The following is a 13,953-nucleotide window of genomic DNA, read 5'->3' as shown; positions in this document are numbered from 1 at the left end:
TTAAAACGAACCTCATAAAAGGAGATAATATTGACCAATGAGGGTTCCAATGCTTTCCCACTAAATCAAATTTGAATTTTCTGGCATAATTAAAACTCATAAAGGGATTCAGTTATTTTTTTTAACCTGGAACTTATTCTGACTGAGGGTCATGCCAACTTTGCACTGTTCACCTTTGTTGTAGAGATTCAGAAAACATGGGGACTGACAAAAATATGTACTGGTGCAGGCAGTGAGAGCCTCCTTTATATTTGCAAATAAACTTCAAATGCCCATCTCTCATTTTGACAGAGAGTAAACACATAAATTAGTCTGCTGAATTAGCTATAGTAGCTAACTGCATAGGAATGTACTTCTGTGGCAATTTACTGCCTAACCATGTTTGTGCCTCTGTAAATTTGGTTAAACTAATTTTGACCTTTTGACAGTACGGCTTGTGCATTTAAAAAGGGGTGTTCATGTAATGACATGAGTTGACTTCTGCCTTTCATCCTAGTTTTATCAATGTCCAAAAGTAGATTTACAATCCAGAGTAGTTGTAAACATGTCAAAGTGTGCAAACTTGCAGTTTGATCCAGCAGTTCATCTGTTACTGACAAAATTAAGCCTCAATACATGTGGACTTCTTTATGGGTGTCTTCACCTGCTAAATGTGAACATAAATTTCTCATCTGAATTATTTTGTGTAACTATCCATATACTCTATTTTGTGCTGAACAACAGCTGTAGTTTTCTTAAATTTGACATTTCAGAAGTCTACCGAACAAACTTAAACTCCCTGAAAAGTGCAAATCTCAAATTATTCTCCTGACTATGAATGAGGATAAATCATCTGAAAGGTTGTATGTTTTCATGTCAGATGTAAGAGTACCACTTTCACATTGACTCCACAAATGTAGACAACATTCTGATCACAATCGAACTACATATATACCAATAAACTGAAAGGGTGATAAATATTTCAAAGCAAATAACAGTTCAAATACTATTTAATGAAAACTTAGTCACATACATCTTTAAGAACAGCAGTGCAAAGACAATTGTCCATCAAACATACAGGCAATAACAGATACTCAACATTACAGAAAAACACATATCCATCATACATTGATGCTAACATACATTAACATAAATGTTCATTGTATGGTCCAGACTAAAGCAATTGGCATGTCTGACATATTATCAGGTTGTGAGAAGATCAGCCCAGCACTACATTTGAAAGACAGCACAAGGTAGAATTTTTAAAAAAATGAAGAAGAAGGAAAAAAAGAAAACATCCAATTTCAAGGCTGTGTGTCATATAAGGGCCCTGTGTCAAAATCTATCTTAACAACCTTTAATATTACAACTGATGTTATGCTTACATGGCAAACCTGGGGCAGGATAGTATACCAGTGTTGACATGCTGGTTGGTTTCTGGGCCTCTGGGCAAAATGCACTGGGGCCCACAGACCATTTTTGCCCTGGGGCCTCCTAGTGGGTAAATCCAGCCCTGCCTGAAAGCACATTTCAGAAGTGTTTTACACCTGTCCTTTGTGTAACCACTAAATGATGTCAATTTTGATATAGATTTCCCTCACAGTGATATATGAATGTTCTTGGGGATCTCTCCAAGACCTCAGACACAATTCAAGCACTCGTGTACAGCAGCCAAGTCAAAGGCCCAGAGACACCACCGAGAGAGGCAGGGTTTCATTTCATTAAACAGTGTTTGATCTTTAATTGCAATATTACTGCACAATTAGCCTGATCAAACCAAACAGAGGCATTCAACAGCAGCACGCCACATTAAAGCGGCGGTGTTGCATGGAGACTCCGGGAGTGTCAGTCAACTCAGACAATAGCGCGCCTTCACTCACTGTCAGCTCCCTGCCAGGCACTGTAATGTCTGCTTTACTCACTGCAAGGCTTATTACAATGCCTCCAATAATACAAGAGGAGCTGCAAGACCGCTGAAAGAGGGATTGTCATCATTCATTTACCCAACAAAACAAAAACTTACAGAATGGAACAACAGAACCATTACTCAAATCTCTGTTGACACAAATCGATCTTCTCACTGCATTAAGGAAGCTACAGTAGTTCAATTCATGTCTTTGTACTGCATTTAATACCTTCAGTCATTTATATTTTATATCTCATTTTAGAATTTCAGCCAATGTCTTTATCCACTGTGACTCACAATGATTGATGAGCAAGTAGGGTTTTAGCGTCCTATACCCCTATCACACACTGAACTTGGGAGTTTAATGGAGTATTTCAGGGGACAATATGATACTGTAGACATGTAGCAATAGTGTGAAGTTGATTTCCATTGCACTTCCAACTCTGGTCTTGATTGAGGTCATTACACAAATGAAAAAAAAAACAGGGAACTCTGGATGGAAGTGCCTTTACATAACTAACACTGTTTGCACTGTTTTCACTTAGCAACTAGAAGGGCTACACAACATAAACACTTCATGAAAATTGCTTTCTATTTCACCACACATCGTACACTGGTAACTGTACATGATAAAAAATGAACTGTTAACTTGAACTTTCATCCATGGTGGGTACTGAATTGAACTGCCAATAATGTAGCTTTTGACAGTAATAAAAAAGAGGTCTGGCAATTTGAGCCATCTGTTTTGATATGTATGCTTTCACAGCAGCATGACACAATTTATATAGCTCCAAAGACACAAAATTATCAGTGTCCAAACTAATGGTACATTAGTTTAAAAACCACTGTTACAGTATCACTGATATGAATATTATTATATACTATTGATGAGACAAAATATATTGCTTTTAAATATATTGGTTTTTTTGTAAGGAGACAAGAGCAACATCACAAGTTGAAACTAAACCAGGGTTGTGACAGAAAAGATGCACTACATAGCGGGTGTTTGTCAATAGCCTGCAACTGAACTCGGTCCACTTTTGTAAGTTTTTGCAATTGTGATTTATTTGCTTTTAAATGTGTCATTCATGCACTCCTTTAGGCTACATCACTTTGATAGTCCATTTTCTTGAAGATAAGTATTAAATATTAGTAATAATAAGTTACAGTTAAGTAATAAGTTACAAGAATAGTTTGACATTTTTGGGGAAAATTATTATTCGCATTTTGGCGAGAGTTAGATGAGAAGAGCGATATCACTGTCATGTCTGTACAGTAAATAGAGCCAACAGGTGCTTTGGTTGGGCATAAATACCTCATACAAAAATGAAATGTAGAAATGATGAATAGTGTTTTCAGGGAGTTAAGTGCTAGAAATATTTCTCGGCCATTCCAGTGATTTGCTAGCGTCTCCGCTTTGGACAGAGCCAAGCTAGCTGTTGTCCACTGCTTCCAGTCTTTATGCTAAGCTAAGCTAACCACCTGTTTGCTCTAGCTTCATGTTTAACCTACAAACAAGAGCGTAATATCAAACTTCTCATCTAACTCTCGCCAAGAATGTGAACCAGCTCATATATGGAAAAGTCTAAAAATTCCTTTAAAGCTACTATGGATATGGCTTGAACATTTTGTATTTATTTATTTAATTTTTTATCAAAAATGTAAAAAAGATACAGACTACATCAACTTTCATTTGCATTTCTTATTTTTTCTACAAAAGAAGCCATTAAGCTATACAAATTCTACATTGTACCGGCTTTAAAATCAAGATGAAATGGAAAATGCCTTTTTAACCCTTTTAGATCACATCCCGGGTCATACTGTGCACCTCTTTAACAATATATGCCAAGAGAAATACAAAAAAATCCATTTCTTTGTATTCCTATATCAAACCCGAATCATGTTTCCTTCCTGTAAAACAAAATATGATGTGTGCTCATGTTGGCTTGAACCAACCAATTTCAACCAATACATCCACCCATCAATCAATCTTACTTTTAGCAGCACCAAGCTAAGATTCATTATGACATGCCCTCTTTTCAACATTTGAATCAAATTCCTCCCAACGTTATGTCACGCCTCTCTATCCTGTTTCACTCAGAAATACATCACGATACAGAAGTTCGATACTCTCAAAATACTGTTTCATCTGGACTTTAAGCTTTTATTGTGTAGGACATGTTTGATGATGGACACAATCTGTAGAATGGATTTCCATGTCGAATCCTAAAATTTAGCCTAGAGGTCAATATTGTAGACCGAACATTTTTCCCATTTGCTCATTTCCAGTGGTATAATATTTTCACGCACATTCCACCTAACACAAATTTAAGACATTACGCTGTTCATGCAGAATAATGGAGCCTGCTCCTTATTGTACAGGAGAGAGTTTTGTTTAGTATGAAGGGACAAGCATGCTCAAGGGGGCCTGAGCCCTCATCAGCATTGCTGAACAGAGGGATGAGAGAGAGAGGGAGACAGCATCCCGGGCCCACCCCACTGGGAGCGACCTGGGGACTCACAGCCTTTTGAAGTGGTAATTTGCCCGGGCCCGAAGGAGGGCCACCAAATTGAAATGTCTTTTGACGACGACAGACAGCCACCGTTGTCGTCTGATTGAGCCACCCTCAGGAATAGAGAAAGAAAGGGAGACAGGGGGAGAAAGAGATTGAGACACACAGAGAAAGTGAGGGTAACAAGGACAGAATAGAGTCATTTCACCGTTTAAAAAAAAATCTGATTTTATTTGAATCACTGTTAGTTTTAAAAGAAGGATTCTACCATGGCAGTGAGCCAAAAAGTGCCACTGTGGTGACATGAACGCTTATCTGTTCTCCATTGAGCATTTCATGGATTTCACCCTATAACCAAATCTTTTAATTGTATGAGTCTTATATATGAAAAACATCCAACCTTGAATAGTTATGTCTTCAGGATAAATGGAGAAGAGCTGCTTATCCATACACTATTGAGAAAAAAGACATTTCTATGATAATTCAGTATTTTGCATGCAATCATGGAACTGTTATGATTATGATTATGAATGATTATGATTATGATTGTGATTGTGGTTATTATGATTATTATGATTATTATTATTACATTTTAGAAACCTGTAATGGCTTATATGAAAAACACACAAAAGACAAACAAAAAGGTAAAATACAAACATACAAAATCACCACCATATTTTTTTTTAAAAAATGCAGAGAAGCAGGGGTAAAAGTATGAACAACAGTAACTATGATCATTATTGTTCCAAGTCAAATGTTTTTGCCAGAAGGGCATTTCTAAGTCTCTTTTTTTTACATAGACAATGACACAAAGGAATCCATTACATCTATGTACATTTTCTTATCACAAGATAACTCCACGATAATTGATAGAAAACTGACCATGTGATGTTTTATACAAAGGAAAATGAAGATTCTTAGCCTGTCTAGTTGGATAATTATGATATTGTGAATTATTAGCAAAATATCTAAAAACTAACTGAACTAAAGCTCATGCTGTTGTTGCTGTCTTTGTCTCTTGACAAGAGTGTCAGAGTAACGCCTGGAGTAACAGAGAAGTAGAAGAGATGGTTGCAGGCAGTGTGGTCTACAGCCTTGAAGGATATGAGCACGTGAATAAGAGTCATGAGAAAGCTTGAGGTCAAACGCTGCCTGGTTTCCATTACAGCTGCCTGTGAACTACAAATAGATTTCTGCGCATTGCAGAGAACAGAGAAAGACAACTGACAAACATACAAGCAGTAAAATTAAGCCAGTGACGTTCATTTAAATGTAAAATGAGGTTACGCGCTCAAAATGTATCCAGTATACTGTATTGGAGTCTATTATGTAGCTGTGTTTTACAAGCAGAGCCTGAATTTTGAGGTTCACGGAACAATCTGACCTTCTGTAATCATTGTTTTTTTCAGCTGCTCTTTGTTATGCTCTGTTATTCTCATTCTCCCCTCCTCTTCCTCCTCTCTCTCTCAGACATACACACATCTATACAGAGCAGATGAAAAGAACCATAACGGCTCAGAGATGAGGGGAACTTTTAGCCCGTGAATGCTTGAACTCACGAGCCTCCTATTGGGAGCCAGGTGGCAGCGTGGTGGCCCGACTCCCCAGAGAACCTGGTTCAGGTGCTTGTCTCAGCACCCCATGGCCTTATTCTGTCAGCCCCCTTGCCTGATGCAGATTGGCCCCTACATGAGGGGCCCAGGCAGCACACCCCCCTGTCTCCATCTGTTTAACTGCGTCTCTAGCATCCTGCATCAAAGCACAACACAACAATGGATATGGAGGGAGGGGAACTTAAAATTCACTAACTGCTGGCAGAAGGAAAGGAAGAGGGAGACACAGGGATTCAGACTCACAGTTTCCAAGAGAAGTTCAACATTTTCACATTGAAAAGAAAGTTATGATAATAGCAAGAGCTAGTATTGTCTTAGTTATTGAAAGCATTCTTTGTATCTAAATAACCTTGGACCAGTGTGGTTCACATAGGAGATGAAGACAATTATCTTACATTGTATTCAGTGGGTTACACTGTAGTGAATGTGATATTTTGCTTAAAGTGAATACTGTGTGAAAATTCAGTATATCATACTGTTACATTTTAAACCATGGCTCTCAGGGGGGCAGCTTTACCCAAAAACAAGACTAAGAGTCTACAGCCACATTGGCAGCTCTTTGACGTTGTAATCCTCATTGTAAAGACAAGCGAACTGTTTGATAAATAAAGTTGAGGTCAAAAATGTCACAAATGAGGATGAGACAGACAGGTGGAGAACCCAGATGCAGACACAGGGCAGCACAGGTTGAATGAAAAAAAGGTTTTAATAAATCAAAGTACAAAATTAGGCTTACATGTCCAAAAAGCTGGCAGGTCAAAAACAGACAGAAGGTCCAAACTATAAGCAACAGCAGGAACAGATAACAGACAGGATCAGAATACAAAATGACTGACTACAAATGTCCATAGGAGCAACACTGTAACAAAGACAAACTGGCAGGGAATAAATGACTGAGACCGGTAAATGTACTGAGGAGCTGATGAGGGAATAGGGAGCAGGTGAGTGGGTAGGAGGAGCAGGTAGGAGCTGATTGGCTGGGGAAAACACTGAGAGCAGGGCAGGGCTAAGGATGCTAGATGCAGGGCAGGTGTGGAGGGAAAAGCAGGCTGGGGAAGGGGCACAGGAACAAAGGAGGGAAACTCAGTGCAAACAAATGACAAAAACCCAGAAAAGACAATAAAACCAGACAGGACCATGACACAAAATTAGTTTCTTAGCTGCTTTACTGCCAATGGAAATTTCTAAGGTCATGTGCTTCTACTCCTGAATAAGTCTTCAAAAGTACACCATTTTGTTACCTCAAAATACAGTCCTGGGTTTTAGAAGTGAATCCTTGTATTCTCCATATTTTTTAATCTTTCATCTATTATTTATCATTAAATTTAGTATTTCAGTTTAGCAGGTTAACATGTCCTAACATTCAAAGTAGCACTAAACACAAAGTAGAGTTGCAGCTGATGGGAATGTCATTATTTGCAGGTACAATGAAATTTTGACATTTTTTACTGAACCACACATGTCAACCTCACTGTGGCGCCAGAGGAAATGTCTGGCAATCACCAAAGTCACCAATGTATCACCTTGGAACCATGAATATCTATACCAAATTTCATTGCGATCCATTCAATATTTGTTGAGATATTTGACTGACATTGCCATTCCTCAGCCATGCTGAGCCTGGCCTAGCTTGGCTAATAATATCTTCATCCATCGGAGAATTTGCTTTGATATTATTTCATGGAATGCACACACTGGATTGTTTTAGTACATATCTTTAAAGGAAAAGTTCAAAAGCTTACTTGTTTTCTTGGTGAGAGTTAGATGAGAAGATTGATACCACTCTGCACGCCAAATATGAAGCTACCATGAGCAACATATTTAACTTATGTCAAACTTTTCCTAATTTGTACTTAATTCTTTCCTACAAATATACAAAATTATACTGCATGTATTTTCAAAGTCAAACGTGGTGTTTACTGAGTGCTCCACGCCTCCGATTGTGTCTAATAAGCGTGACAGATCCCGCAAATTGCCAGTCCAAGCTTAAAGACAACTACAGGTGTTTGTTATGTTGCAATTCAGGAAATATCATACCCTCATCCTGTCAAAGTGTCAAAATTCTCAAACCGCTTTTCACCTCTGAAATGTTGTGCTGAGTGAATTCGCTCCTGCTCCATGGCAGATACGTTTAGATGAACAAGCAGCTTTTGTTGCTTTTTCCTGTGGAGTGAGACATTTGTGCTTAACTCTGCAAATTTGCCCCGCTCAAATGAAACACTCTGCAAAAACAAGAGTGGATTTTTAAAGCTGCATGTTAAAGTGTACCCAATTAAAAGCAGTCCCTCATGAGACGTAGAGGAAACGAGTTCAACATTTTGATGTAAGGGAAACTGCTGCAATAAAGTACACTTGTTTGCCATTGTTTCTTGTTTTTTTTTTTAGCTATTTGTTTTGCAGCTCTCCCGTATGCGTCCACAGGAGTGCAGAAAGGAGGATGCTGTACCTTGGATTTACTATATAAGTACATATTGAAATCATCAGTAAACACCGCAGGCTCTCCATGACTATAAGCTCTCCAGTCAGAGCACAAATATGCCACTGCTCTTCAGACCTTGATCAAAGAACCCGTTCTGGATCAAATATTTCTGTATTTGTCTCACCAAAAGGGGACGATTCAAAGCATCACTCAGATACTCTCAGTAAAGGAATTTGACTTCAGTGCACATGTCACTGTTGGTGTCACTCACAGCAGTGCCATACAGTCCACAGTTTACCTAAATTTAAACAAATATCTACTATTAGACTATAGACAAATAGTATTTGACCTCAGTGTGCTGCCAGTCAGGGCTTGAAACTGCTGCCACCAAGTGGTGCTTTGGAGGATTTATGTTTATCTCTGACTGTAAGGCTGGAAAAAAAATTGGGTTTGTACAGTATGTAGCAGCAACATATAATAATTTACTGAAAGTACAGTCACTGTCTACATAATCTTAAAAAGAAAACATGTTATTTCTATAAACACAGATAAAATAAGAATGGAGGAATGATATTTTATTGTTTTGTCATACATACAACCATGCACAGCCTGTGTTGGCTTACAAATGAATAAAAGCCAGATCCAGGATTCTGCATATACACTGTCACCACATAGAGTCAACAAATATAGAAAACCAACTGAAATTATTTACGCAATCAGATTTTCAGACCTTAATGTCTTACATGTACTGTATAAAACCAATACTGGAGAAATCAAACTAAATGCTAATGAAATGATTTTGCCTTCTTTTTCAGGCTTTAGAAACATTTTCATGGAAAATGTAGACTCTTGAATTATCATAGTATGTGAAATACAAAAGAAAATGGGATTCACTTTCCATTTCTTCCAAATCACACAGCACACATGACCTGGCAATCTCAACTGTGCAATTAATTATGTTTGTCCTCAAGATAAAAGAGATGTAACATATGAATCAGGACCATGTATACATCTATATATACATGCATACACACATACATATGCATTCAATGTATGTCCTTAAATTTGGTTTTGACAAGATATTTTCAAACACAGTTTCTTCAAACGACACCAAAATCTTCCTTTTACAGCACAAATGATTATATAAAACATATCAGCCTCCTCAAGTATTGAGCACAGGTTAGGACAAAACACATGTGTGCCATGTTTCTTAATGTAATTTAACACATGCAATGATCACAAAATAAAAAATGTATGTGTTGACCAAAACTCAATACCCAGATAGATCATCTTCATAGCACTCTAAAACATAATGCAGCTGTTTGAGGTGCTCATCAGCTGCCTCTTTCACCCAGAGATACCAAGAGATTTTAACTGCCACAATATGGTGTGAGATGACCTCAACTGGGCCAACATGCTCATCTATGATAGATCTTCCTTTACCAAACCATGTGATATATGACTGCTGCTCTTAACGGTGCAAACTCAGAGCTTCAGAGAAAAGAGCACAGTTTCATCTTCGGCTGTTTGCACTGGCCTTGACATGCCATAACACTCCCTCTACCACACACTACACAGCATGTCTGTGTATTTGTGTGTGTGTGTGTGTGTGTGTGTGTGTGTGTGTCAGTGTCTCACTTCAGCACACCCTGAGAGTCCTTGTCTAGAGACCTTGAGTGCTAAAAAGCACGGGGGGCCCTCTTCTGGGAGGGTGAAAGGGAGCAAAAAAACCCTGAACAGATAAGAAACTTTTCCACCGGTAGGAACGAGGCGTCCTGAACGTTTCCCTTCTTCCACACTCTGCTTTTTGACGTGTACAGCATGTGCCAGATAGGAGATGATAACTGTGACAAGTTCATTGTAACTAGAAAGATTTGGACATAACAGACAATGAACTATGCGTAGACGCCAGTGCTACTGTATGTGTATCAGTGTGGCAAACTGTTGTTTTTATTTTTTTTTTTCTGCAGAGGCATCTGTGGTCTCCACAGGTGTGTTGCCATGGCTTGAAACCAAGGAGGGAGGATAAGTGCTGACTGAGTACAGACAACAGCTACTCTGTCTTTCTCAAACATCTTCAAGGTCCCTGTGGAGGGATAAATGGCCAACAGGAGGTGCCTTCCCAGGAGAGACTCATCTGGAGCTTTACAGGGTAAGTCCTCTACACGCCTGACTCATTTTATAAACTGATCTATTTGATTTAACCTAAGAAAATGTGATCCAAACATTGACTTTTTGAAAAAGATGGAATATGAATGTTAAGTTTTATATTGAATAAAAAAAGTTGTCTGCTTCTAGTTGACAAGAAATCTCACCTACAGAAAAAAAGATGTGATTTTTTTGTTGTGTTGTAAATGCAGTCATGTATCTCAGTGGCTTTTTTTCATCCCTGCCCTCCAGGTTGCAGCGTGCAGCGGCAGGCAAGCAGGGCTCTTTGCACTCGCTGTTCCTTTTTCCTATGCATATACCTCTTTGAGATGTAACTTTAAAGAGGCATAGGGCATGGGAAAATGGGGCTGCAGAGGTATTCCACCCGTCAGTCAGCCATTTCATCATCCTCTCCGCATGACAGCTGACCTCAAAGCGTGCACACACATGCACCCTGGGCTCCAGCCTTCCTGGGCACGACAGAAGTGAACACTGACCGCAGGTGATTTTTGTGTCTCTGTGATTAGTTTTTATGTCATATCATAACTCAGATTTCATCATATTCATTCATGATGACAATGTGTGTACAGGGTGATGTGATTTTGTATAGATACAACATTATTGTTCATTTAAAACATCTGTTTGTCTCTGTCTGCTGTTTTTTTTTTTAAAATAAAGCTCTCTTGTCATTAAATACTGGACTTGACATTTATGTTGATTAAGTTGAATAATAGTATTTTGACTTGTTAGATTGTAAGTAAAGGGGTCTTTAAGTTGAGGAGGCTGAATCACATAATAAAGATATTTTAGTCATTTTTACATTGTTACTTTTACTTGCACATAAATGACTTAGGGTGGTGATACACTAGGCAATCTTTTGGGCAACTCTGATGGGCAACAGTGCCCAAGAAATTGCCTCAGTATTGCTGCTTTAACCACATAAAAACAGGACATTTTAACAGATTCTACCATGTTCTTCACATTTTTTGTTTGCTGCTAAAAGTGTTATTGTTATACACTGCCAAAACGATATACTATATTATTTAACTATCTTTTCACTTTTAATGAAAATGTCAAAACAAAAGACGAAAGTAGTGGAAGTATTCAGATTCCTTTATTTAAGTAAAAATACCAGTACAACAATAAATATACAATAAAAATACTCCATTACAAGTAAAAATCCTTAATTCAAAATCAAAATTATTAACGATTAACAAAATTATTATCAGCAAAATGTACTTAGAGTAAAAGTAAAAGAACTTGTTCTGCAGAAAAATAGCATCTGTGACTGATTATATTACATTATAATACAGATGCATCAATGTGTAAGTAGCATTTTACTGATGTAGATGCTCAAGATGGCGCTAGCATTAACCACTTTATGTACAGTTGGGTCCAGTGGTTGCCAACCCAGGGGTCAGCCCCCCTCTGGTAGGTCAAAAAACAAATCTGGAGATGTAGAATGATCAACGGGACAGGGTAGAAAAAAAAACTAAGTTCTGCAACCCCGTTTTGTATTCATTTTTTGGGCTTGACGTTTGCTTTTTGTGAAATATTGTATAATTATACTTCTTTTGGCCTAAAACAGTTATTTAAAGGAAACTATGAATTTTAAAGGGGAAATCACAACTCATATAGACATCTGAAACATTACAAAGGACCCCAACTACACACTGCATATTTGTCAGGGACAAGGGAAAGGGAAAAAAGTTTGGAACAGAGTTTAATCTTTGTAATGTATTGAATTTTAAAAGCATATTATAAGTGTTTTTTAATGTGAAATCTTATTCTGCAGGGTAGTTGGTAACTACAGTTGTACCTCAAAATTTTACTTGAGTACTTAAATGTACTTTCCACCACTGACAAAAGGCGACTTGATAAAACTGCTATATGTGACTTCTATAAGTTTTAAGGATTTTATTGTAGAAGTACTTTCCTAACTGTCAAACTAACAATCAGTATTTTCCTAACTGCACATTTCATGAGCAATTCTTACCAAAAACTCAGAGCTAATTATACATTTAAAACCATGGAAGTAATTCCCCTGAAAGCCACATACTGTAAGCTTAATGCCATCAGAATAATCAGCAGATGATGTTGTAGATCTCATTAGCGTCTCTCTCCACTGAACTTGTAAACAACCTTTGGCCTCTCCCAACATCCAGCCTTGGCTCCTGTCTGTCTGCTGCCATCCAGCTGCAGCTTAGTGAGACTGTTAGCACCCACTCACCTGGTTCAAAAGGATCAGTGAAGCAGTCATTGTCTTTCAAATCAATTCTATTCAATTCAAAGGGGCTTCATCGGCATGGGAAACAGACGTTTACACTGCCAAAGCAAGTGTAAAATAAAAACAGCAAGAAAAAAGTGATTTTGCTATATACAGATAAGTAAAAATAACTTAAAATAAAATAGTTAAATGTAGACTTACAGTCATAAAATATAAATACAAATAAGTGAGAAACATTTTTCTCTTTTAAATGAATGTATTTAAAGATATTTGTCCTGTATGTATGTACAGTAATGTCTATGTACAAAGATCAGCACAGTGTAAATGGTCAGTGCAGGAGTACACAGGTGATTGACAGTCTTCATGGTGGTTATATACCATTCGACGTCCTTTTCCGGTCACAGCAGCTCACAAATCTTGCTGCTGTGTTTGCACATTGCTGTATTTCACCCAGCAGATATGTACATTTTTAGCCATGTTTTCAAAGTCTTTTGGCATGCTTGTAATCTGTGGGTGGTATATGTCTCTGATGTCTTGGTACAGTTGGCAGGTGGTTAAAAAGTGCAGCTCAGTTTCCACCTCCTGCTGCGTGCAGTTGGTGCACAGTCTTTCTTCTCTGGGGAACCAGGTCTGCCTGTGGCGGCCAAATCACCCACTCTTTGCTCTCTCATAATGGATCATTTATTGCTCATGTTGCCATTAGTGCCAGGCACTATCCTAGTTAATGCTGCAGACTGAGGCCTTGTACTGTCTGGTTGTATAGAGGCTTGCATAAATGGATCCAGTAACCCTTTAAATGAATAATGTTCTTCTCATTACAGTAGTTACTGATGCATGGAATTCTAATAATCCCCTTTAGTAATTGTGCCTCCTGGTGGGAGGTGTCAGTATTTATTTTCTTTTTAAATGTACTTGTGTATGCAGGCAAGAGGGCCCTTCTGAACATCCTTTGAAAAAGGCATGTGGCTGCTAAATATAAAACCTGCCAAAGGAGCCCAGATCTGAATGACACAGCATATGTTGCTGAGTGATATCCTGCAGTGAATGTAATCACTCCACCAGCAGGTATTTCCTATTCTGATTCCAAATTGCCAATCATAAGCGAACCAGGCATACCCGCTTTATGACACAGTGACTCAATCAGTCAC

General features: G+C 38.1%; 2 long non-coding RNA genes across 3 annotated transcripts; one reads left to right on the top strand and one right to left on the bottom strand.

The window, feature by feature from the left end:
* Positions 1-1,009: 1,009 nt before the first annotated feature.
* Positions 1,010-7,337, bottom strand: LOC137196689 (uncharacterized). 2 transcript variants are annotated; one of them, XR_010931302.1, is made up of 3 exons: positions 6,748-7,337; positions 5,958-6,147; positions 1,010-4,850 (listed from the first exon to the last, which is right to left on the bottom strand). It is a non-coding gene; the product is annotated as an uncharacterized lncRNA (long non-coding RNA). The 2 variants fall into 2 exon arrangements; XR_010931301.1 differs by lacking the exon at positions 1,010-4,850 and having other exon boundaries at positions 5,087-6,147.
* Positions 7,338-10,107: 2,770 nt separating this feature from the next.
* Positions 10,108-11,272, top strand: LOC137196688 (uncharacterized). Its single transcript, XR_010931300.1, has 2 exons — positions 10,108-10,582; positions 10,831-11,272. It is a non-coding gene; the product is annotated as an uncharacterized lncRNA (long non-coding RNA).
* The last annotated feature ends 2,681 nt before the right edge of the window (positions 11,273-13,953 follow it).

Source organism: Thunnus thynnus, chromosome 14, assembly GCF_963924715.1.
Source record: "Thunnus thynnus chromosome 14, fThuThy2.1, whole genome shotgun sequence".
Taxonomy (NCBI): domain Eukaryota; kingdom Metazoa; phylum Chordata; class Actinopteri; order Scombriformes; family Scombridae; genus Thunnus; species Thunnus thynnus.
This window is presented reverse-complemented; position numbering and strand designations above follow the sequence as displayed.